General features: G+C 45.8%; 1 protein-coding gene across 2 annotated transcripts in view; it reads right to left on the reverse strand.

Moving 5' to 3' along the window:
* LOC135366914 (rap guanine nucleotide exchange factor 4-like) overlaps positions 1-25,912 on the reverse strand; it is a 334,286-nt gene that overhangs the window by 165,877 nt on the left and 142,497 nt on the right. For both annotated transcript variants that reach the window (XM_064599902.1, XM_064599901.1), the window contains exon 4: positions 695-759. The gene's annotated coding sequence lies outside the window, so the exon portion shown is untranslated. The remainder of the gene's footprint in view (positions 1-694; positions 760-25,912) is intronic.

A 25,912-nucleotide genomic window follows, 5' to 3' on the forward strand; every position in this document is an offset into this window, starting at 1 on the left:
CAGATGGTTAGGCGCATAACTAGACTGCATCGATGCGCACTATGCGGTAGCCGACTGAATAGCGGACCTGACGAGATTTGGAACGAGACTTAACATGGCGGCACTTCCGGTTAGACCGCTATGCAGTCGACTAACCGGGGTATTGGAACGCAGCCAGAGTGTGTCGGGGTGTGGAAGAGACGATGGTGCGTGTTATACATTCGAGTGATCCCAACGTTTGGGACAGGTCGTGACATGCAGCACTGTTGCACATTGGATTCAAGTTCGAGCGCCTTTGTTGCTACGCGGATCAGTATACAGTATGGTGAAGTCTGTCTTACAGAACATAGGGCAACATTCTGGAGGGTTCTAGTGTGGTATCGGTACTCCATCTTTGTGTCCCCCTCCTCTGCACTAGTAAGGGATACGAAGCATTTCAAAGGTGGCTGCCTCGTAGCGCCAGCAATGAATCAAGCCGCGAATACTTTCAACGATACGCCTTGTTATTGACGCGAGCAGAATTATGAATCCTGATATCTATTTATCATCATCCATTCCACGCGCAAATCTCGCTCCTGCCATAGGTATTACGAGGATCCCAAACCCCATGCCTATAATTCCTTGCCCTGGGGTAGCGAATAAAGCCGCTAGAGAAGCCAATAACGGTGTCTCCAGCAGGTGTCGCTGGCTGACGTAACAGGAAACCTTTACTCACCCGAGACTTCTGGAAAGAGGCAATTTTCCCTCGGGAGCACTAGACGATGGTTATGAATCGCAGACCTGGAAGGCATAAACATAACGGCTATATAAGTGACATATGAAGATGAGTTGGCGTTTTCTAGCCACTATAGAGTAGGCTGCACATGAGAAAGATGCGATGTATGCAGCGAAAGTGTCCTATACGTCTTTTCAGTATATGAGCTATGCAACTATAGAACAGAAAAGAAGTGTAGTTGGTAACGGCTGGATATCCGTGTCCACATGATGATTAAAAGAGAAGTTAGCTCAACGTTGTTTGTGTCTCTTCCTTTCCCCATGTATCTATATTGCGTTATGGCAAGCATACATGTCACACGGATGTCTCCTTCACGCGTTCAGAAATGAGATACACGTATGTTAAATGCAAAAGCTCGAAGGTTAGGATGATGGATCTTACTCCCTCTTAGCATCGAGAGCAACGTTTACAAAAGCACTTATAACTTAGCACTTATAACTTGTGCTTGACACGAATCGCACTAGCACATGCTATGGTCCGTATGGATACTTTCCAGTAACTATGTTGTGTATGTTGCTAACAGATAAATAATAATAAAAAAGAGAGACCAGCAATCAAGTTGCTTTTGGAAGGTCAATCATCGCGACGCCATAGCAACGATTTATTTCATCCTTGCCGTGGAACGAAGTTGTTTTACCAATTTTTACGCAGGCGCTAAAAAAATGAAGCGAAACACCCTCTGGTGAACAAAGTTGATGGATTTGTTCATGGATCATTTGTTCATGGATCATTTGTTCGTGGATATTTTTCTCCCCTATATGATATGTCGTCCGCTTCTCTTCTACCGCATCAAGCTCCTTTTTTTTTTTAAGTTGCGTGTTAGCGCCGCGGAGCAACTGTGGCTATGAGCGGTGTACAGATGGGGACAGATGGAGAGAGGACAGCAGGAAGGAGCGAGAAACAGAGGGGGCTAGCATGCGTCCGGGGGTCCGACTTCAGGGGGAACTGTGCCAACATTCGTCTGGAACGTCTTCGGCGGAAAACCCCGGGAAAACCTCAGACAGCACAGCCGGTGGCAGGATTCGAACCCACTACCTCCCAGTCTTCAGCACGACCTTGGCTACCGTCAACTAGCGGGACACCTTGACCCGTTCGGCCATGCCGCTTGCTTCGAGCTTCAGTTTAGTTTTACGGACTACGGCCTTACTGGTAAAACCTCAAGCAAATACCATGAAAATCTATTTTCCCCGTAAGAGATTCGATTCCCTGCGAAAAAAGAAATCTGAAAAAGAAAACCCCCGTCTGCAACACGATGCAACGCAAAGCCTGCATGCAGTGTCCCCAGTAAATTGAGCCCAGCAAACAGGAGACGAATTGCGAGAAGAGAAAATTCCGGGCGCAGTTCGTAAAGGTTGTTCGTCCATTACAGGACTCGTAGAGGAAAAAAACCCCTACGCTTCAGAAGGCGTCTGGGAAAGAGTACATTCAGTTTATTCAGAACTCTACCCCCACAGTCCGGCATCCGAAAGGCCGGTGGTCTGCCTGGAATAAAGGAAAAAACGGAATAGACGAAGGTGGTTTGGCACGCAAAAAAAAGAAGAAAAGAAAGGAAGAGTATGTTACCGCACGTGCGCTACTCTGGGTGCGCATCCCGTGGGCCGACCGCCCAGCTTGCTATTTATCGTTTTCTTTCTTTCTTTCTTTCTTTTCATTTTTTCTTCTCGTGCTTCCGTATAGTGCAGAAGGGCGAGTGTTCCGATGCTCACCGCGTTTCCTCGGCCGCGGTAAGTAGAATAAATGCTGGCAGGCGTGTTTGGATAAGTTGGATAACTGTCCTCGGTCTGCGCAGATAATAGCGTTCATCGGAGAACGGAGCCCTGGGTGCTTTTACATCCTTTGCTCTCTTTCTCTCATTTTTTTCTTTTTATTCTCGCCACGAATGGGCAGAAATCTCGTAGTTTACATTGCGAGGTGTCTGGCTAGAGGCAAATCAGCGGTGTATCTGCAGGTTTTTCTCTCCTGCTGCAACTTTTACCTCTACTATTTTTTCCTTTTGTATTTCCTGTAGAAAATCGGAGCTCCCTCTGTAAACGCGTCGGTTTGAACGGAGTTGGCGATGCGTTACATCTGAAGTTGCGCTGATAAGACATAGGAGGGTATGCATTGGCCAGAGTTGTCTCACGACGTGAAGCCCGGAACTATTATTATTATTCATTGGAAGTACGTCTTTTGCATTATAGACTGTGTTTACCAACATATGACGTCACGAGAAGGCTGGTTCGAGGTTATATTTTGCTGTGGTGGGCAAGAAACGGGAAAAAAGCGTCCGCTGATAGGCTGATAAAGCTGATAGTGCGCACCAGCATGCTTTGCGCGGCGGCGTTACGTAATCAATGACGTGGGGGCTCAGCCATTTGCAAGCAGGAAGGCAGCTCGGAAAGCAAATATACATAGCGAGAGAGAAAGCGTCCCTTTGTCAATGCAATCATCTTTGTCATCCTCGTTATCTAATATGAAGTACAGGTGGTGCAAAATGGGAACGACAAAAGATTGATATGATTATTACGACACGATGCTCTAATTTCATTTTGTGTGAGGAGAGGAATGTGTGCATTACGTCAGTTGACAACCAATAATATGCCAGCATGTACAACTCCGGTCAACCTTAACAATAACGCTGGGGAAAAAAAAATCGGAACAAAATCCTTGCGTTAAACTAACAGAATAATTTTGTTCAATTAAGATTTCCTCATGGCTCCAAGGATTGCTGTAATCGCGCTCGGAAACGAGACCACATTTTTTCCCAGTGTTATTATTAAGGTTGACCGGAGCTGTACCACTGTATATACGTCATGTTTGCTTGCTCGTTAGAGGCACTGTCCGCTCTATACGAGTTTGAATAATTTGTAAATGTTTGTGCCCACGCGACCTGCATTCGCTGATTTATCAAATCCCCGTTTCACTTTTTTTTTTTTTTTGACGCTTTGAGCGATGTTATCTCATGTAACAATGTAATCTATTATGGGCATTACAAAATCATTTGGGACCCATACGGTTCGAAATGACCGCGCAAAGAGACGTATGAGTGACGACACCTTGACGACACGAGGGCGTTCCCTTGGCGCCGAGCCCCGATGCAGGGAATACATGAGAAGTAAGTGCACACTCCAAGAAACAAAAAAGGAATAAAATGGGGAGTAATTGCAGCTTCTACTCCCCTAGACTGCAATTACTCCCCATTTTCGTCTCCTAACCCCGACATCTACTCCCCAGGACTGCAAATTGTCACTGAACCTCGTAAATGGTTTCCCGAATGCAACAGTCGACGTAAATATGTGCTCTTGGTCAATATGATGGCATAGGGCTGTATAACTCAGTCAACGTGACAATTTTCTATCCACACAGAGTAAGAAACAGTTGGCGCTTCTTTCTTCGCAAATTGTGCCCTATGCATGTCGCAAGATTTATATATATCACTCAATATATAACGGTTGACGGTTTGATTCAAGGTATTTGCATGCATGCACACGAATTATGTACCTGGAATTCTTAAAACAGACCGTGAAATGCAGTCTCCACTCTGTGACATGCATTTACTTCAGTGTATTTACTCCCGAAAAGGACTATTTTTGTGTGGCTAAGCATTTAGTCCTCAAAAGGAGTAAAATTACTATCTCTCTTTTTCTTAGAGTGTGGGGGAGGGATGACGCTAACACGAGACCATCTTGTCGAGAACGTCACTGAAACATTTCAGAGGAGGAGGATATTCCCCTGCTTTCACCTCCCCGTCGGTGCAAGTCCGCTGCCGGCTTTCGCTATAAAATACGCATAGCCTTGGAAATAAGTCGATCACATCACCATCAGGCGAAGGAACTCGCACGAGAGTTGTACGCAGTCGAATATGCTTCTGCCAGATATATCTTTTTAACTTACGCCTCATTAAAAAAAAGAAAACGTAATGACGTCGATCGACGTCTCCTTTTATACTGCATGGTACACCAAACATTACTTCCATCATCCTGTTCTGAAACAAAAGGCGAAATCCTGATGACCTGTGTGCCCTGCCAGCCCTTAATTTTCTTCGTACCTTCCGGAGCGATTTCCTTTCGCCCGCAAGGTAATCTCTCCCGCCATCCTAACAGCAATACACTGCCCCATTTCCCTGCAATAGCCTCTTGCAAAACCATCCGTGCGCAAGACACGCGCACCAGCGATCAGCCTTCTCGACATGTCTTCATTACAGCACTGCAGCGTACATGATATTTACAAATTTCCCTGCACAAGAGAAACAAAGAACTGCCCGTTCATAATTACGAAACATCCTGTAACGGAAATTTAAGCATACTGGATCGCAAATATTTGGAAGTGAGTTGTTCAGGAAAGCATTCATATTCTTTTGTGCTTCGGTCGCAAAGCTCCGGATGCAATGAAATCGTGAATCTACGGGCTCCGAATTAGGGCCATCAAAGTGCGCTGTTAGATTAAAAGCGTCGGACACTCTTTGAAGTTTGCACTGCGGAAGGGCCACGAGTCTTTGAAGAGAGCATTTTGAGAGTTGATTTTAAGTGTGTTTGCGTTTTCGAATTAGAATGGAGGGGTATCCGCTAGGTCGCGCTCTCTGGGATGCGGGCTCGCGCTGGGCCCGAGGCTATATATTATCATTATAATCAAGTATGAGTGAGCGATTCAAGCAGCGGCCTTATAGGAGTACAAAATTTTAGTGTGTACCGTAATGTGTATGAGGCGAAGGATATAATGTCATGTGGCAGAAAAACAGAATTGTGTTTACAGTAACTAAATTCGGGATTTGATGATTGATTGATTATTTAAAGAAAACCACGGAGAAATTGAACTTGTCTCCTGACTAGTTCTGCTCCTCTGAAACAAGTAATTTAGGAAGGCATACGAACAATCCATTTTCTGACCTACTGTCTAGTGCCTGCTTGTTGTCAACACGCTATTCTTATCACAAGCCAAGAACTGTGTCTGTTTGCAGCGATGACATTTTTCGTCCTTGCCTCCATCTTGAGAAAGGGAGGAAACTTCCTCCCTCTCTCTCTCTCTTTCTTGATTCCAAGAGACAGCGTTGGTAGCGCTGGCTTCTCAAATTCCTTACTAATATTTCCAATCTCATGCGATACAAAAGTGCATCACCGCACTGTGCCTATAAGGGTTCCACGCTTGTGGAAGCTATTTTTGGGTACGCTTCGAAACTGATCTCGAAACTTCCTTCCGCAGATTATGAAATTGGCCACGGCGGGGGGGGGGGGGGGGGGTATATAAGTTTAATAAAGAGGTGGTGGCGTCCACGCAGGGAGAGGTCAGCCAGACCTATGTCGGCTTGCTACGCCCTGGTGGAGCAAAGAAAAAAGGAAGAAAAAAAAAACGGCCGGTTTCTTTGCAGTGGGGGCGAGTGCCCAGGGCCGCGGTTCTCAGTTCACAACGTAACACTCAGTTGGGTGTCCTGTAGGTATTGCAGGAGAGCCCTTGTAACGGCTCCCTGTTGTTGGCGTGCGACGGGGCCGAGAAGCACGGCCACGGCGGCTTGTCTGGTGTTCGTACCAAAGGTATGAGGAGACGGTAGCTATTTCCATCATGTATGGCCCATTTTATTCGTGGCTCTGTCTACGAAATTTGTACGATCTTGGGTTACTACGGTTAGGATATAAGGTTTCGGTGCAAACCTGCAGCAGTAAGGCAGTTCTGTAAGTGAAGAACCCAAGTAAAAACAGTACATTTTTTGTTAAAGATTTAAGAAAGCATGTAATCGCTTCGTCTGTATTTGTAATGGAAATGTTGTACGTGTAATGGGTTTGCAAATGCTCTACTAATTATTGTTCATTTTCCGCCTTAAGCTAGCGAAAGCTACGGACCCTTTGCGATGGTGATTTTTGTAATTCTGGTTTCAAATAAATTTTTGAATTCATTTAATTTAGTTAAGACTGTTGTTTTGATTGTCTCGACGGTGTTCTTAGTGGTGTTTGTTCATTTTTCTCTTCCGATACAACTCCGTGTCTGGCCTCTATACAATAAAGTGTGCTATTGTTCACATGTCCATACATATACAACGTACACGAACGGATCACGTAACTGCTTGTCGTGGTCGGCCAGGGAGGGGGAGGGGCGGGGGGTGATGATGCCGAAATAGCTTGCCGTTGTTGGCCGCACAAGAGTGGGCGTCGTCACGACTATAGCCGAGAAAAAAGAAAAAAGGTGAAGGGCTCAAGGTGAGGTATGGGCCGGATGAATGGCAGATACTGAATGAATGCCACGGATGGTGGTAGTGGTGATGGTGAAAGGACACGCCGTTGTCGGCTTCACAGAGGTGGGCAACGTCACGACTGACGCCCAGGGGAATGTGCGTCCTGGGCTGACTTCAAAGCCACGAACTTCACCACATAACGGGCTCCTAACCAATCATTCACTCCGAATGATATCGTTCCCTCTCCTGATTTGGTGAAAATGGGAGGAGGGACCTGTCTTGGACATTCTAAAAACAGAATTTCACCACGTCGCCCTCCGCAGCTCAGCCGGCTGCGTTGCTCGCTTGCTGTGCTCAGGCTCGCGGGTTCGATCTCGGTCGAAGACGGTAGCAACGTAGGGGAAAAGATTGCTCCCGCGGCGCCGCGTATAAAAAAATCTCCGGCGCGCGTCAAAAGAACCCCAGGTGGTCAAAATTATCCGCACTCCTACCCTGCGGCACGTGCAAGACGTCGTCATAATGTAGGCAGACAAACCTTACGTGCAAATCGACTCTCACCGGCCTCGGTAGCGTGTTCGCCTTCTGATCCCGAGATCGCGGGTTCGAACCCGGCCGGGGACGCCAGCAACTTGATGGCAGGGTACAAGTTGCTTAGACACGCCGTCTTCCGCGAGGGACGTTAAATACGGGGTGCCGTGTGATGAGCTTTCATCGCACGTTAAAGAACCCTCAGGTGGGCAAAAGCAATTCACAGACCGACCGCTGTGGCGTCGCTCATGATCTCAGTTGTCTCGCGACGTAAACACCCATTATTAATTAAAATCGACTCTCAATTATTGTTAGAACTTCACCTGGCGGCCACCTACTGTACATGAGTCAAAGCCAGATGTCCCGGACACAGAGCCCGACGCAGGGCTTGGGGATGGGGACGGCCGGAGTTAGTTTGAGGACACTGTAAGGCCAGTGCTGCCCACTCCGTCTGCAAGAGACGGCGGGCTTCACTGCGACGCTCGCAGGAGACTAAGATGTGCTGCACGTCCCCCATTACAGCACTTTCCACTACTCTTTTTTTTTTCTTCTTCTTCTTCTCCTTCTGTCGAATATTACGTTACCGTGAAGGTGTGGTTGAGCTTCGTCGCTGCTCCGCGTGCTGACGGCGCGTTCGTGAATAATAGACGTGCATACTTAATGCGGCTATCGAGCTGATGGAATGGCAGCGCGGGACCGGGTCTGTATATATTTCAGTAATTTAAGAGCATAAAGTGTATAGTGAGTAACGTATGGTGTGTAAAGTGTATAACCTGCATTCATTATGCAGTGGGGCTCCGCACACATCAGCCTACTCGATAGCGCGAAAGGAGTACATTCTGGTCGCGATGTGCGATGGATTATGCGGATGAACGATGACGTTGGTGTTGATGTTGGCGCAAAAAATAATAGGGTGGGATTAATGAATATTGATTCGTCCCCGTTCTTTCTCGTTATCTTGTTCACATATCGACTCGTACGATGTCCCGTCTCTAATGGCAAGCGGAACAAAGCTGGCTTTCAATGATAATTCTAACATTTATAACATGCTGTGATGGTAGCGCGCGGTATATTTAATAATTGATAATAAATAAGGATAATAATTAATATTAAATTAATAATAATGAATAAAATTTTAATGATAATTGTTCTTCGTTCCTCGGACTTCAGGAAATGTTGCCTTCATCTAATAATAGCGGCTTGCGTCATGTTCGCGGATAGAAGGTATATGGTGAAGTTGTTTTGGTCAGCTATACGCCATGATGAAAGGAGCCTGAACATGGAAAATAAATGTTCGGTACGCACATGACACAGGGTGGCATCGTAAACATAACGATTGCACGGGTCTATGCGCCACGGCCCCATCAGGTCGATGTACGTATTAGCATATAATACATTATTTGGCTGTAGTTGTGTCAGCTCCAGATCCCACCGTGCCGTACCCTCGTTCAATCAGGGCTCTCTTTCCACCCTCTTCCACCTTTCTACTGAAAAATTCGCTGGAGAGGGAATAGGTCTAAACTCTGCTATTAGCGACTTTTCCTTTTTTAAAAAATCAGCTACACGACAACAATACCACCACCAACAACACGCAAGTAACAATTGGATAGGAATACATACGCGTGCCATGGCTAGAGATGCAAAATCTCCGGAAATTTTGAATTGCTCGGAAAAAAAAAAAAAGTTTTCGTTCCGTTTTTTTTCCCGAAAAAAAAAAAAAAAGGAATAAACCGTGGTTACTGCTGAGTCGAAGCATTGCTGGCCAAACCACAGCATACTATGAGCTAGAAGCTTTAGTAGTGTTCATCCTCTAAGCATAAATGCAGAGCAGAGCACCCCATGAGACTGCTGTCTATACTCAGCGATAGGTTATTAGAACAACCATCCCACTCCGACCAGATCTCCGACATTATGTGAACGCGATGGCGATCGCTTAGAGCGGCCAGACGGAGCTCTAAGTTGGTGGTTGTTGGCGGATTAGAGGCACCTAAGGCACTGTTGGCTGGTTGGAACGCATCAAAGGCACGAAAATTTACATTATTGAATTTTGTCGCCTGGAAATTTTGAGCTATTTTTCCGGAGACGAGGAAAAAAACAGGAAAAACTGGTTTTCTCCCAAAATTTCCGGGTTTTTTTTCCTTCGGGCGTCGCATCTCTAGCCATGGCTTTCTCGGCGCACATATTCGCTACACTGCTACGCGTAGGTCAAAAGCGTATATTCCTCTCGTTCCTTATAGTTATAGATCATTCCTCCTTCGTCCGTAAGGCCTAAACCGTTCCGTTTGTCCTAATTGTTGATTCAGCCTCCGCAATTCACGTTATATACGAGCGCTTGGCTCATTTTCGAAAGCAAAGCACAGTTCAGACAACAGCATTTTCGCTTGCCAAAGAGTTTGCAAACAGAGTTACAGCTAGGCATTACCTCCATATTTTCCCATCGCTGACCAAGCCATAACCAAGTGTAACAATGAAGCGGGCCTTCGCATGCACGCGAGCGTTGTAACGACCCTGCAGGAACGGAATGGATTCTCAGTGCCTGTATACCATACATCAAAGCTGTGCAAGGACCGTCGGAACTGTACGTGCGGGTACGCTTGGAAAGTTCCAGAGTAAATTACATATTCCCGTCGTCGTGGGAGTTCGGAACTCTATGCACTCCTTTTCGTTAACATATTTTTCTCGGCGCACAGAGAAAATTGAACTGAGAAGAAAGAGGGCAATGGCGTGTCGGGTCGGAGTTACCGGAGTTGTTGCTCCGGACGAGCTTTTCTGGTTCTTCTTCACCTGCTCTGTTGCGGTACCGTCTGGGGAGTTTGAAAGCGTCTATGTTTGCTGTTGCTCGTTTCCGAGCGGGGCCACACTGGGTTGGTTAATGAAGCGGCAATGATATACACGGAGCTGGGACCATTTGGAAAGGACGGGCAGGGCGAGTTGCTCTGCAATCTCCGTCGTTCGGGTGTAATTACCCTTTCTAATTATCTACGCTCTGTTCGTTACTGAAGTAAAACGGACAACAACAACGCGCAGATGCACGTTCACTGTGCGAAAGCAGGTATATGGAAGCGAGATGCATAAACGCGGAACCGTAATTTGAACATTTTTGGAAAATATAAGGCAGCTCGATGAAACTCTCCATTCATCATCTCAAAATAAAGTTCTTGTTGTTGTTACCGCAACCGAGGGCTGCACGCTCCCACTGAAGTAAGCGCGGATAAGATTGACAGTATCCGCGTCCGCAAGGTATCCGCGCGTGTAAGATCCGCTACCGCGTTATAGTTGAAATAGGTGTGCCCGTAACCGCGCGTATATTGAGTATATCGGCACATCTGCGGTCACTGCGTTTTGTAGAAAAAAAAGAAAAAGAAAAAAGGAACCTGCATGACCAAAAAGGTTAAGTCACAAACGGTTTTACTTTTCGGCATGCAAACTTTCTTCGGAAGGTGATGTCATCCAGTTTCTAACAGAAAACAAATGTCTAAGAGCGAGCACCGCTGAAGAAGGGAAACAATTTTTCCTAAGCCTCCCGAAACGAGTGCCTACACGACGAGGCTTTATAGGGAGCACCACTGTCGCTACAGTGGATTGGAAGGTGCTGAGAAATAGAAACTTAAAATTGATGGATCAGTTCATCTCCACGTGTGTCTCAAAAAGATGCCTCGATAACGGGAAAGACCTTTTCATTTTCTCTTTTTCTCCTTTCGCCAAAGAAGATGTGTCCCGTTGAAGTGGATCACTGCGAGCTTCGTCACTTTTAAAAATTCCAATACTAAAGGCCGGATGGCTCGGTGTATTCGAGAATTACACTGTATTGTACGGCTGTGTGGAATGTTTGGAAACGAACATTGTGTGCCTAGGGGTTTATAGAAATGGGATATCGCGGCGTGGTTGTCAAACAAATGCCTTGGCGTACGTGTGGTTGCAATATTCACTCGCAAACAGAATTACTTCCGTGTTTGGCGAGAGCTACGACGCAGGTTCTGACAAGTAACAGCGACGTCCACAGCAATAACAGTCATGGAAGGGAAGATATATAGTTCCCCACACACACACACACACATATAGTGGACAATGATGAGGTGGGCAATACAAACATGTGACGGCACGATAAGATTGGTTCGAGGTTATATTTTGCTGTTGTAGGCAAGTATAAAGGGAAGAACGCGTCTGCTGATACGCCGAAAAGGCTGATAAGGTAGATAGGTGCACACCAGCATGCTTTGCGCGGCGGCGAAACTTGATCGATGACGTAGGGGTGCAGGTCGTCTACTGCACGTTGGGAACGGATGAAGGGATGATGATAATGTTGTGGGGAAGCACTTTCAGATAACCGTCACCAGAGCGGTGAAGGGCAAGTACGCCGCAAGAAGATGAAAAGCCAGCGTTCGACCACGGTCCGAGGATCTTCACGAGGTTGAATGGCCGTTTATCAACACGTTGCACAGCTAATATAAGCAAATATTAGCTAAGTAGGCGAATGTCAGCTAACATCAGCTAATACCATCTAATGAGGTAGTCAGCTAATACTAGCTAATTCAGCTTGTATAAGTTAATTCAGCTAATATAAGCTAACTCATCTAATATAAGCTAAATCAGGTAGACAGCTAATACCTATGAATATGCAGTCGAATTAGCTACGAAGTCACGTTGTCAGAGGCCGGCTGCACTTTCAGCAGGACCTCCTCGAAGTGGTTACATATTGTGTCCTCGGGTGAAGCGGACGCTTCAATATGTATCGGGAGTCAGCTGCTACGGATTGATAGTCATCTTGTATCCACCAATCAGGTAGTGAGCTAATTCACCTAATATCAGCTACATCAGCTAACACAGCTGATATCAGTTAATATCTAGACAGGTAGTCAGCTAATATTTGCTAATTCAGCTGACGTCAGCTAACTCAGCTAATGTCAGTAACATCAGCTAATATCAGCTAATTCAGTCAATGTAAGTTAATGTCAGCTAATATACACTATTTCAGCTGACATCAGCTAATTCAGCTAATATAAACTATTTCAGCTAACATCACACACCATCAGCTAATCTAATCAGGTAGCTAATATATAATTCAGCTGATATCAGCTAACGTCAGCTAATATCAGGCTAATAGGTATAAATAGTCAAATTAACTATGAAGTCACGTGGCCAGAGGGGGCTACACTTTCAACGTGACCTCCTCGACTTTGTTACCCATTGTGTCCTGTGCAACGTGAACAATCAGACCTCAGCAGCTTTGACTCCAGTTCACTTACCGCGTGGCCGGTCCTCTGCCTCGCTCACTCAGGCTCACTCACAGGCCGCTCAGCTCCTTGACCCGCTCACTCACTGTCCACTTCACTATCTGCTCGCTCACTCACGCTTCATTAATTGGCTGAATTGAGTGTGAGTGATCATGAATGAGCGTGCTCATGAGTGAGTTTTGCCGAGGCTTGATTGGGAGTCAAGTCGCTATGAATGGGTAGTCAGCAAGTATCAGCTAATCAGGTAGTCAGATAATTCAGCTGATGTCAACTAATATCTACAACAGCTACTATCAGATAACATCACCTAAAATCAGCTCGTACATAATCAGGTAGGCAGCTAATATTACCTAACTCAGCTCATTCAGCAAATATCAGCAAATTCAGTTAATAAAAGCTAATATCAGGTAGTCAGCTAGTATGTATGAATGGGTAGTCGAATTAGCATTGAAGTTACGTGATCAGAAGCTGGCTACACTTTCAACCAGGCTCTCCTCAATGTGGTTACGTATTGTGCCTTTGAGTGACGTGGATATTTCAATATGTATCGGGAGTCATTCGCTATGAATAGATAGTCAGCTAGTATCAGCTAATACCAGCAACGTCATCAAAAATGTAATTTCATTGCATTTTATTTTATTCATTCAGCTCTCACTAAATAAACAACAGCTTCAGCTAATATCATCTAATCAGGTAGTCACATAATATTAGCCAATTCAGCTAATAAAAGCTATTTCAGCTAACATCAGCTATAGCATCAGTTAATATCATATAAACTCAGTTTAACCGAATCAGGTAGTCAGCTAATATTAGCTAATTCAGCTAACATCAGGTAACCGAGACAAAGTCAGCTAATTCGCCTAATGTAAGCTAATCAGGTAGCCTGCTAATAGGTATGAATAGGTAGCTGAATTAGCTACGAAGTCACGTGATCAGAGGCTGGCTATACCCTCCACAGGCCTCATCAAGACGGTTACACATTGAGTCCTCAGGTGACGTGGACGTTTCAATATGTATCGGGAGTCAGCTGCTATGCAATGATAGTCATCTTCTATCATCCAATGAGGTAGTGACCTAATTCACCTAATATCAGCTACATACGCTAATATCAGCTAACTCAGCCAGTGTAAGTTAACGTCAGCTAATTCAGCTAATGTAAGCTAATACCAACTATCAGCTAATATCAGCTAACGTGACTCGGCATCAGCTAATCTAATCAGGCAGCTAATATCTAGTTCAGCAAATAGCTAATTAAGCTAATATCAGACAATCAGGTAGTCGGCTAAAAGGTATGAATAGGTAGCAGACTTAGCTACGAAGTCACGGATCGGAGGCCGGCTACACTATCAACGGGACCTCACCAAGGCGGTTACACATTGTGTGCTCAGGTGACGTGGATGTCAGTTGCTATGGATAGGCAGTCGGCTAGCAGCACCTAGTCAGGTAGTCCGCTAGGTCAGCTAATATCAGCTACAGGAGCTAATTTAGCTAATGTGAGGTAATATCAACTATTTCAGCTAATATTAGCTAACTCAGCTAGTGTCAGCTAATACAGCCACATCAGCTAATATAAGCTAATGTCAGCTAATCAGACAGCCAGCTAATAGGTGTGAATATGTAGCCGAATTAGCTATGGGGTCACATGGTCAGAGGCCGGCTGCACTTTCAACGGGACCTCCTCGAGGTGGTTATACACCGCGTCCTCGGGTGTAGTGTACGTTTCAATATGTATCGGGAGTCAGCTGCGATGAATTGATAGCCATCTTGTATCAACCAATCAGGTAGTGAGCTAATTCACCTGATACCAGCTACATCAGCTAATTCAATATCAGCAAATTTAGCTAATGTAATATAATCAGGTAGTCAGCTAATTCAGCCAATGTAAGTTAATGTCAGCTAAGGTGGAACTAATACCAGCTATTTCAGCTGACATCAGCTAATCTCATCTAATCAGATAATATCAGCTATTTCAGCTAATATCATTTAGCATCACCTAATCTAATCAGGTAGTTAATACCTAATTCAGATAATATCAGCTACCATAAGCTAATTAAGCTAATAGCTATAAATACGTAGTGAAGTTAGCTACGATGTCACGTGATCAGAGGCTGGCTATACCCTCCACAGGCCTCATCGAGACGGTTACACATTCAGTCCTCAGGTGACGTGGACGTTTCAATATGTATCGGGAGTCAGCTGCTATGAAATGATAGTCATCTTCTATCATCCAATGAGGTAGTGACCTAATTCACCTAATATCAGCTACATACGCTAATATCAGCTAACTCAGCCAGTGTAAGTTAACGTCAGCTAATTCAGCTAATGTAAGCTAATACCAACTATCAGCTAATATCAGCTAACGTGACTCGGCATCAGCTAATCTAATCAGGCAGCTAATATCTAGTTCAGCAAATAGCTAATTAAGCTAATATCAGACAATCAGGTAGTCGGCTAAAAGGTATGAATAGGTAGCAGACTTAGCTACGAAGTCACGGATCGGAGGCCGGCTACGCTATCAACGGGACCTCACCAAGGCGGTTACACATTGTGTGCTCAGGTGACGTGGATGTCAGTTGCTATGGATAGGTAGTCGGCTAGCAGCACCTAGTCAGGTAGTCCGCTAGGTCAGCTAATATCAGCTACAGGAGCTAATTTAGCTAATGTGAGGTAATATCAACTATTTCAGCTAATATTAGCTAACTCAGCTAGTGTCAGCGAATACAGCCACATCAGCTAATATAAGCTAATGTCAGCTAATCAGACAGCCAGCTAATAGGTGAGAATATGTAGCCGAATTAGCTATGGGGTCACATGGTCAGAGGCCGGCTGCACTTTCAACGGGACCTCCTCGAGGTGGTTATACACCGCGTCCTCGGGTGAAGTGTACGTTTCAATATGTATCGGGAGTCAGCTGCGATGAATTGATAGTCATCTTGTATCAACCAATCAGGTAGTGAGCTAATTCACCTGATACCAGCTACATCAGCTAATTCAATATCAACAAATTTAGCTAATGTAATATAATCAGGTAGTCAGCTAATTCAGCCAATGTAAGTTAATGTCAGCTAAGGTGGAACTAATACCAGCTATTTCAGCTGACATCAGCTAATCTCATCTAATCAGATAATATCAGCTATTTCAGCTAATATCATTTAGCATCACCTAATCTAATCAGGTAGTTAATACCTAATTCAGATAATATCAGCTACCATAAGCTAATTAAGCTAATAGGTATAAATAGGTAGTGAAGTTAGCTACGATGTCACGTGAGCAGAAGCCGGCTGCATTTTCAACGGGACCTCCTCGACGTGGTTACGCACTGTGTCCTCTGGTGACGTGGATGTTTCAATGGGACCTCAGCAGTTTTGACTCTCGCCCACTCAAGTTCACTCATCGCTCGCCCAGTACTCTGCCTGGTTCACTCATGCTCCCTCACCCTCGGCTCCGCTATCTGCTCGCTCACTCATGCTCACTTCATTGGCCGAATTGAGCGTGAGAGAGCATGAATGGAGAGTTTTAGTACGTAACAGATAGCGTTGGTGATTCTGCGCACTGCGCGAAGCTCTCTTTCTCTTATGGGCGTGCGCAGAACCATCAACGCTATCGAGTACGTACGCAAAAGTGATAGCGTATACTAAAACTCTCTAATGAGCGTGCTCATGAGTGTGTTTTGCCGAGGCCTGCTTAACCCGCTCGGCCATGCCGCTGGTACGGCCGGAGAGGCCTTGGTATTGGTTCACATGAATCTTCGAGTGTGACTATGACGGCATAAAAAAGTTATGGCCCCTAACGCGCCAAAAAAAAAAGTATAGAAAAACAAATCACCATTGCAACGACGAATGTCCCTTGCCACATTTATATTCAGCTTGACATTTGTCTAGCGTGAGGCACAGATATTGTCCATCCATTATATATTGTCCATCCATTATATAAAGGATACGATACGGCTAAGAGCAAACCGTTCCACGCGATTCTTGCTATTGGTATATTTTCTTGTTTATTCCTGGATGCATCAACTTCTCTATCTCGTTCAGGAGAAACATTTTGTTATAAAGCCTTTGAAAGACTGTTTATGGCACGTGAGGGGGACGTGCTCTGCTGGCACGCGCTGAAAAGATAAGCCAGGAAGAGAGGAAAAAAGTAGACAGGGCTGTCGCATCTCCTCTGAATAGTTGCGCGAAAGTGGAGAGAACCGCCTCATTTTAATGCTACAGGACACGATAAGATAGTGTCAACACGTTTTCTTTCTTTCTTTTTTTTTTTCCTAATATAAATGTCAGTGCGTGGGGAGATAGAGCCGAGCGAAAATTGCAAGGCGGAAAAGTGCAACACTCCTGGCACCACTCGGCACGTGGGCGCACTAAAACCCGATAAGATATACCGACCACGTCCCTGTAAACAAATGTGGCTGTGTTAGTGCAGACAGCGAACGAGCGATCAGCGTTTATATACATATACGTATCACGATAAGGAGTTTGTTCTGTGGAGAAGCAAACTAGCCTTAGTTATATATAGTTCGAGAAGTAGTTTTAATGCAGCATTATTTCGCAGTGTAGCCGACCTACTAGCAAAACAACTCCAAAAGATCAACTTAAAAAAAAAAGCTAATGACGGTGTACCGCAATGGTAAACACTGATACATCTCACGAACTTGTCCAGCATAGTATGTGCTGAGTGGGTGATGTCGACACGACAGCATACGGATGAGTCTCAACGAAGCAACACAAAATTTGTTTTTTATTATTATTATTATTATTATTATTATTCCGTGTTAGCGCCGCGAAGCAACTGTGGCTATGAGCGGCGTACAGATGTGGAGAGAGGACAGCAGGAAGGAGTGGGGGACAGGGGGTTAGTGTGCGTCCTGGGCCGACTTCTGGGGGAACTGTGCCGACATTCGTCTGAAAATAAGTCTTCGGAAAACCCAGGGAAAACCTCAGACAGCACAGCTGGGGGTAGGATTTCAGCAACTTTGTAAGTGCGCGGGCCTTTATTATGCCTTAAATGTGTGCGTAGCTCTATGTTTAATAGTAATATTAATGGTGATTTTGGGGGTGGGAGGCCTTTGGCCGATAGTTATCGCGAAAGAGGGGGGGAGGGGTTCTCCTTTATATATATTTTTTTTTCACCGGGGGGTGTGTGTGGGGGGGGGGGTCAGTTTATGGGAGCAACCGAATTTGTCGTGTGACGGATTCAACCTCTCCCTAGTATTTTTCTTCATCAACATCAACATAAAAAAATATCAATCCCTACAGTCGCTGATGCTCAACAGATGTCGCTAGAAAACGTGGTTTATTTAGCACGTCATAACATGAGAGCAACTATATGCGTCACCTAACACGAGCTCGTCTTTGTCCGATCGTACTCAGAAACTTGCTTAATTGCACATTGGGGAAGACCTTCTGCCTCATTTGGTATTCAACAGCGCTCGTGCATGCATGGCCCAATGAATCCTGTTCCATAAATCCACTTATACGCGCCCATATATCTCGTTTTTCTCTCAACGGCAGGTTCAGCAGGTAAGCGAGGCTTTTCAGACTTGCGGACCGAAAGAACAGCTCCGCATGCTGCCGTGTCGTGCGGTTGGTAACTAAGCCTATAACGGTGAAAAGTCAAAAGTATCCAGCAGGTGCCCTGTTGTTCCTGGTACACTCGGGGAAGTCACGCGGACGCATGCGAATAAAGCAAAGGCAACACCACTTGCTCGCATGGGCTGGTAAAGCAAATTCACTAGCCCGTGAAGTGTAGAGAGGCGGGATATTGCCTAAAATTGTGTTCTTCGCATGAAGCGGTCTCATGCATCCTTGATTCTCTGGTTTATAACAGAAAGGGGTTAAAAGCGAGGGGCGAGCTGCTGTAGCACGACTATACCGCGTCGTCTGGCGGGGCAGCGAGCCGGCGCGAGGAGGTTGTAGTGTAACGGACGGACGCGGCATAACGTGACAAATCTCAAATCCGACGGAACGGGATACTGTCTCTGTTCTAGGGCTACATCATTTGTTATGAAAAGTTTTCGCGTTCAAAGCAAACCTCTACATAAACTTCAACGTTAGGCTTCCCCTTCCACGTGCGTAGTATTGTCCTGTTACAGATCTCCAATAATGACTAATGGTTACTGCACAATGCGGCGTTTCTGCCGTTTGAACTCGGTGAAAGTTCATCGGGACGGCCAGGTCATAAGGGAAATAGTATTTCTTACTTGTCCTTTTTCTTTCTTTCTGAAATGTCAAAAATACATAAAAATATTACATGAATAACCCCGCCTGAATAACCACATAGGTATGGAATCGAGCATAACAACTTTCCCCGCGCTTGAGGACTGCTATCAAGTTTCTAATGTGATGATCGATTCCTGTTTAAATCAGAACTGAAAACTGAATTTTGTTAGTTATTTGTGCCTATATCCCGAAACGAAGCGAAGATAAAATCGACGTTACCCCGAGCTTTGCGTTCACGCCAACGTTTGTCTCAGCACTTGATAACGAGTTTTACTATGTCCTAGGTAACCTTTACTTGGAGGTATCATGCGTACGGGAACCAATCGCAGCGGTGACTCCGAATCTTATTCGCTGACTGGTTGCGGCATATAGAGATATGGCGCTTCGAAGACCACGTCATCAATGGATTACTAAAACTATCTAACAAAGGTCGCAACCGGTGCCCAACAAAGCGCGAGTACGGATATACGCACAATCCCACACCAAACATACAACCTTCATACACGGTCAATTGCACGAACCATTACGCCACGCTGGCATAATTTTAGCACACTAACGGCCTATAGTACCGCGGCTGAAATACACCCGTGGCAAGCCACGCACGCTTCAGCAGAGGCGCGCGCTAATTCGCATTCCATTTCCAATCACCTTCAGTGTTGTAAGCGCTATATATCTGTCCGCGACCTCATCGTCGAACAGCATTGTGCGTGAAGGATTCGAATGAGGATCGCGTTATCAATTTAATTACCGTGCCGCTAACGAAGTTGGCTTACGCTCTTCAATCGGAACGGACGGATAAACGCGCGTTTGTCAATACACGCGGCTGGCAGACGCGCTGCTTAACCCTCTGTGGTTCTACACTAATGGAACGGCTTTTCAAACTCTGGGGCTGCCCCTGAGGTCCCGTCGCACGCCAGAGCGCCATTTCATTTCCGTCAGGCCGAAGAGTCCGGATTACGGTGCACTTTTATCATCCTCTTTCGCTTGACCAAGCGGTCCATCATAAACATTGGCAAGATTGGTTCTCCAGGTCCGCTGCTTTTCGGAGCAGAGACAAACAAAGGTACCGAGAGAAAGAAAACCACTCGAAACAGAGCCCTTTGGGGTTCAAAGAAACACAGGGTACTGGCTTTGACTTTGCTGCTTGAAGGTCCTTCTGCGGCATAACGATATTCCAAAGTCCTAGATGCAATATGCGTCCGTTTTATTTGTTACTTGTTTGATGTAAAAAAAAAAGGCAAAAGAACGTCAAAGAATTTCTGATCAAGAGGAAGGATCATCTGCAGAAGAACGAATAAGGGGAACAGTCAGATATATATATTGCCGGTTTCATACAAAGCAGATGTCCTTTTAGCCTTTTCTTGACAATCGAGAAGGAAGCACGCACGCTTTGATATTGGGAAAGTCAGTACTATAAAATAATGAACGTATTACCGTATGCGTAATACTACTAGTAATTGAGAATTCACAGAAAACTACCATGAATTCAGAATATTGTATTAACATAATTATCTAGTACATACATACATAATACATAATTATACCTAATAATTATATGCCAGGAGAGTTCCTGGTAACATATTCCCGAGTCTGGAGAGGCGTGCGCACAGGACAGACACGAACCTCCGTCGGGAAATGTTACTATAACGGCTAGCCTGCACCAGCTTAATTACTTGCGTTTTGTTTCTTTGTTCCCCTTTATGAAGAGCTCCTCTTTTTGGAAGGCTGACCGAACCTGCCAACGGCATTACGATGCTGAAGCGACAGCCACTGACACTATACATCCACGTCGACGGCTGCCAGCTTCGCTAAAAACCAGCATCAACAGCAGCTCGTGCTTTAGCGGCGGCGGCGGTATACGGAAATAAACATCGCTTGCTCTAACTGTTTGGGTACTTGGCCCATGATGGAGCTCCCCTGTTTCGTGTAAGCCACTGGCCATCTCGAAGAGCTCTAAACAGAACTCCGACCCGTCTTCGCCTTCGCGCTCACATTAATTCTTCCTCTCATATTAACCTCTTGGAAGTTGGGTAGGGTCATGTGGCTACCACGGGGAAACATCGCATGCCATCATCACTTCTCCATCGTTTATTGTTGTTGTTTGGGTCTTCATTACTGCAGAGTAAGTTGCTACAACCACATGGCCTTGTCTTTCCTTCTGGATGCACCTAGCGTTCTGTACTATATATAGGCCCGCAGCGCTTTAGGGGCGCTGTTGCGTGTTTTTTTTCTCTTTTTGCTATAGAACCTGATTGAATTGAATGTCACACTCCATAAAAGTAAGAAAAATAACTTTTCTGTAGCGTGCCCTGACGCTACAAAGCGCTTGAAAGCGTAGAAATCTACTACAAAATTTCATTAGTATACCATTCCACCAATTTGCACGCGATACAGAAGCTGATTTGCTATTCCAAACTCACTTTGTGTGCCGTTAGAAGTCGTTCGAAGTTAATTCTGCAACTCGTAGCAGCATTCGAACTAGTAACACATTTCTATGCGTCACCTGCCAGGTATTTCGATCGTTTTACCAAACAACATAAAGGAAACCTTCGATCCAGCGGCGAAACGAGTTGCAGAGCATCGATGAATCTTATGCTCAGACAAAACACGTCGTTGAAGTTTATGAAACTGCCCACACAAATCGTTTAAAGGAAATGTGAAGGATCCCTCCATAAGCGTTTCAGTTTTGGCTGCTGTGAATTGTGCAACAAGCAAATATGCCTCTTGTTTGCACTCATCTTCGACCCCACGTGACCACCCTAGAGCGAACGTCATGCAACGTCACGCGAGACGATGAGAGGCTGTTTATAGTTCTCTCGTTCCTGTGGATCTGCACGCGCTGCAAGGTCTCACGGGCAGCAGCAACAACAACTTTATTTTAATGATGATGATTGGAGAGTTTCATCACCAGGGGGCGATACTATACTCAAAAGGTGAATAAATGGAGAACGAAGGTCCGCAGAACAGAACTAGGCTGTGACTGGGCTCGCGACAAGGAATATTACGTTTGACGCACGGCAAAAATGCAGATAACTTTAGAAATACAACGATTTCGCGCAATTTCAGATGACTTATTTAGAATCGAATGCTCCTGTCACATACAACCCGTTCACTTAGCACAGGCAGCAAACTATCTCACTAAACTGATTGGTGGCAGTTGAAAAAAAGTCACCAGCAGTGGGATTCGAACCCACACTCTAACCATCAGTCATTCAACTGAAGTATACAACCTGGTGTTGAGAGGCTCGTGTTGTGTTTGTCCTTTTATGTTTAATTGCCTCACCCACTACGACGGTATGTCTTTAAAGTTAACTGTTAGAACTGCATATCAGTCAAGCAATTCCATCAAAACTCTATCTGAAGCAAACTGCGAATGATTAATGGGGCACTAAAATGGAAAAACAAGTTCGCTTCAAATTACGTTACACGCAATGTTAATTTCGTACTTGTTATCATAATTCAAAGCTTCGATTCCGCTACGAAGCTGCAATCAAAATTATACCGGACTCTTTTGTGCTTCGCCGCTAAGCAGTGAACGGCGCGCTTCAGCTCGTTCATTGGGGCTTTTAGTCCGAGATGGGCGTGCACGCGCGTGCCATGCCATGGAGTAGTCCCGGTGTAAAAACATAGTGCGCGTTGCGAAGCGGATTGACGCCGCTGTCCGAAGGACGTGAAGATAAATGTTGTCAGTGGAACATTCGCGAAAACTGTCGTGGGCTGCAGTTCAGTGAATCGCTTTTGAAAAATGCAGCAGTGCGCATCATGCTGGGCATACACGGAACACTCCGATCGGACCCGTTCCAAATCCACACACGCACTATAGGTATCCGCTCACTTCTGCTGCTGTCTCATTGGATGCCGCCAAAGACGGCTCTGTTTTCATTGCGTTTTTCTTCTAAACGGTAGCGCCGTGTGAACTAATTTTATTTGAACTGCACTTATTGAAACACGGACTTTCATTTGAGAACAAGTTGTTTTTGCATTTTAGTGTCCCTTTAATACCATTCGTGACGTACTTCAATCCGTCACTGAAATCACACTTTTTTTCCTCCTCGTCAGCACCATTTTTATAACCCCGAATATATTTCTGCATTGCTAACTGCGCCCCGCGAAACCAAAAGCCATTCCCTGTCGAACTCCTATTTGCCTATCCTTGTCTTGAAAATAAACGGGGCATTGTGTACTCCGATCGAGCCTCATTTTCTCGAACGAGTAATTCGTTCAATTCCAGCAAAGCGAAAGACGGTGGACAGAATGCACGACGTCAACCCCGAAATCTCAACGGGCACGATGCCGTGGAGAGAAACAAACAAGCAAAGAAACTTTGGTGCTCCAGGAATCCTCTGATCCTCATTTGCATCTTTAATGCTCCTTCATTTGCGAGGGCAAATCATGTTCCCTCTCCACTGCGTTCTTTTCCTCTTCCGTTCTTTCTTTTTTTTTTTTTGCAATTATCCTGATTAACCGGGAAAACAAAGAACGAACGCTCGATCATTTTCGTCAATCCCTCAACATCTTTTATACTTTTTTTTTTACTTTCTCATTCTTTAGAGTGAAGCAACCCGATCTTTTAATTAAACGGACACTCAAAGACATTTTCGAGTTTGAGACAAAGACGAGTGCAGGGTTATTACACGAGCATTCTGCCATCACCTTGATTATGTTCATGCTCTGCCTGCAGCCGGTCGAGAGTTTCAACAGCATGGCTTGAAACTGGCTTGGCGTAGGTCACTATGCCTTGGCTTGTCGCACGAATCGAGAAAGCGTACCACTCTTGCAGCTCAACTGTTCCCGTTATTTTGCAGGGTTAGTATAGTGAGAATGACGGGCCGCAACATTGGAGAGCTTGAAAAGAGACTTCCTGGTTCCAGCCACGGACATCGCGGAACTTCCCAAGGGCTACTGGTAAGATCCCGGCAAGTTCCGCCGTCAGCAGCGGAGAACGACTCATTTGTTACCACATAAAGACCCCTCATTTCCTAATGCCGGCAAAGCAGATTGCTCAGGCGAAGAACTAATCCCCTGATTAGAAGAGAGAAATTAGAAGAGATTGGATTGGGGAATGCGCACTGGGGGCTCTATGGAAGCGAGCAGCGGTGGCTCCTCGGCACAGAAACAGAAAGGTCTGGATAGAGAGCACAAAAGCGGCGTCCTTCGGGCCTTTGGGGTAAAAAAAATAAGTAAATGGCGTGGGGTCAAACGTTCAGCCACCTTCTTGTGGCATGTCATCTGCTGCGTCGCAACACATGCAAGCAAAGACAAGTCTATACCCCGTGATGCTGACTTGCATGTTGATCGAAAGCTCGTCTATTATCCACTGCGTCGCAGAGAAGGTTATCGATTGTTGTATTTTGTTAGCGTTGTAGTTTACTTACACTGCGGGAGGCCCATTATTGTTTTTGACTTATTGGATCAACAAGCGAGACTACCTCACTTTGTTTCCGTGAAGAATATTTTTGCTGTGGCAAGCGTGGTTCGAACCAGGGTCATTCGGTTGCGGTAAAACTCGCCTTACCACAACGCTGTGAGCTGGCTGTTCTGTACGGTCACAGCACCGGATGCAATGAGGCAGCGCATGCCCGTGCATACAACTTGAAAAAGAACTGTACCCGAGTGACACGAAGGGAGTTGCCTCAGGACAGGAGCCGCCGATATTTCGAACAGAGACTGTTCTTGAAGAGGACAGTCGACTAACCGGGGGATTGGAACGCAGCCTCTGTTTACAAACATGCGACATCAAGAGAAGACCAGTTCGAGGCTATATTTTGCTGCGGTGGGCAAGAAGCGGGAAAAACGCGCCGGCTGATAGGCTAGACGACCAGCGCCCCTACGTCATTGATTTCGTAACGCTGCCGCGCAAAGCATGCTGGTGGGCACTATCAGCTACATCAGCCTATCAGCCGACGCGTTTTTCCCGCTTCTTGCCCACCACAGAAAATTATAATCTGGAACCGGTCTTCCCGTGACGCCACATGTTTGTAAGCAGAGGGTCGCCTATAGATACGGAGGGGGATCTCGGGTATCGAAGCGTCAGTTATGAACGCTCCCTGGTTTGCCGGCCATTCCAAGTGACGTTAGCACCGTTGGACTTCTGTCCTCACTGTGAGGCGAGTCGTTATCGTCCTCACCCCCCTGGTGATGAAAACAACAACGACAACTTCATTTTAACTATGATGATTGGGAAGTTTCATCGCCAGGGGCTATATGTTCCGTCTTCCTTGTTCTAACCTTGGACCCGCAGTTGCAGTTTTTTAATTATGGGATATCTACTCCACCTGGCGGTGAAACTCTCAAATCATCATCAATCAATGGTACGACGTCACTCAATGCTAATTTCGTTCCAGATGGCTTCTTCTATATTGAACTTGTGCTTCAGCCCACGCGAGCCCCCGATTTTTCATTGCGAACATGACGATTTCATTGCGAGCTCTCGCAATGCGGCGCGAGTTCCACATAACGTTTCGTCTTTTGTCATTCCCCGAAGGGCAAATGGGCGCAAGGTGCCCTAAACAAAGAGGGGCAGATAGGAATAAAACCCACACACACACCCAATACGGAAAGGCCCGTAGAGGGCGCTGTTCACATATTCACACGTTGACTTGTTCTGTGAGTTACTAAATAGGGGTACAGAGTATCGCATTCCTTTTCCGCGCCGGAGCCGCCGTTCGGTGTCCGCGATTGGGCTGATCGTGTCACGTGATTTCTCCATCCAGGCACTCGCCGTCCATGTTGAGTCACCTCCATGCAAAACCGGTTTCCTGGGTTGCGAGCTGGCTCGACAGCGCGTTGCTCTTGACCGGAGAAGGGAGAGATTGGCGTTCCGTTGCTAGGCGACGCAGTCGCGCCTGACTCAAGATGGCGGGCTCGCTCGCCGACGTGGCTCACTGTCGCTACTCTACTCCCTATTTAGTGACTATAGTGAGTACTTTTGGCGTGCAAAGGTGCGAATGTCGAAAGCATGGCCAAAGCTTCCAGGAGGTGGTGGTGGCGGTGAAAAGGCTCGCTGTTGTGGGCCTCACATGGGCGGGCGACTTCA

This window comes from Ornithodoros turicata, chromosome 8, assembly GCF_037126465.1.
Source record: "Ornithodoros turicata isolate Travis chromosome 8, ASM3712646v1, whole genome shotgun sequence".
In the NCBI taxonomy this organism is placed as follows: Eukaryota; Metazoa; Arthropoda; class Arachnida; order Ixodida; family Argasidae; genus Ornithodoros; species Ornithodoros turicata.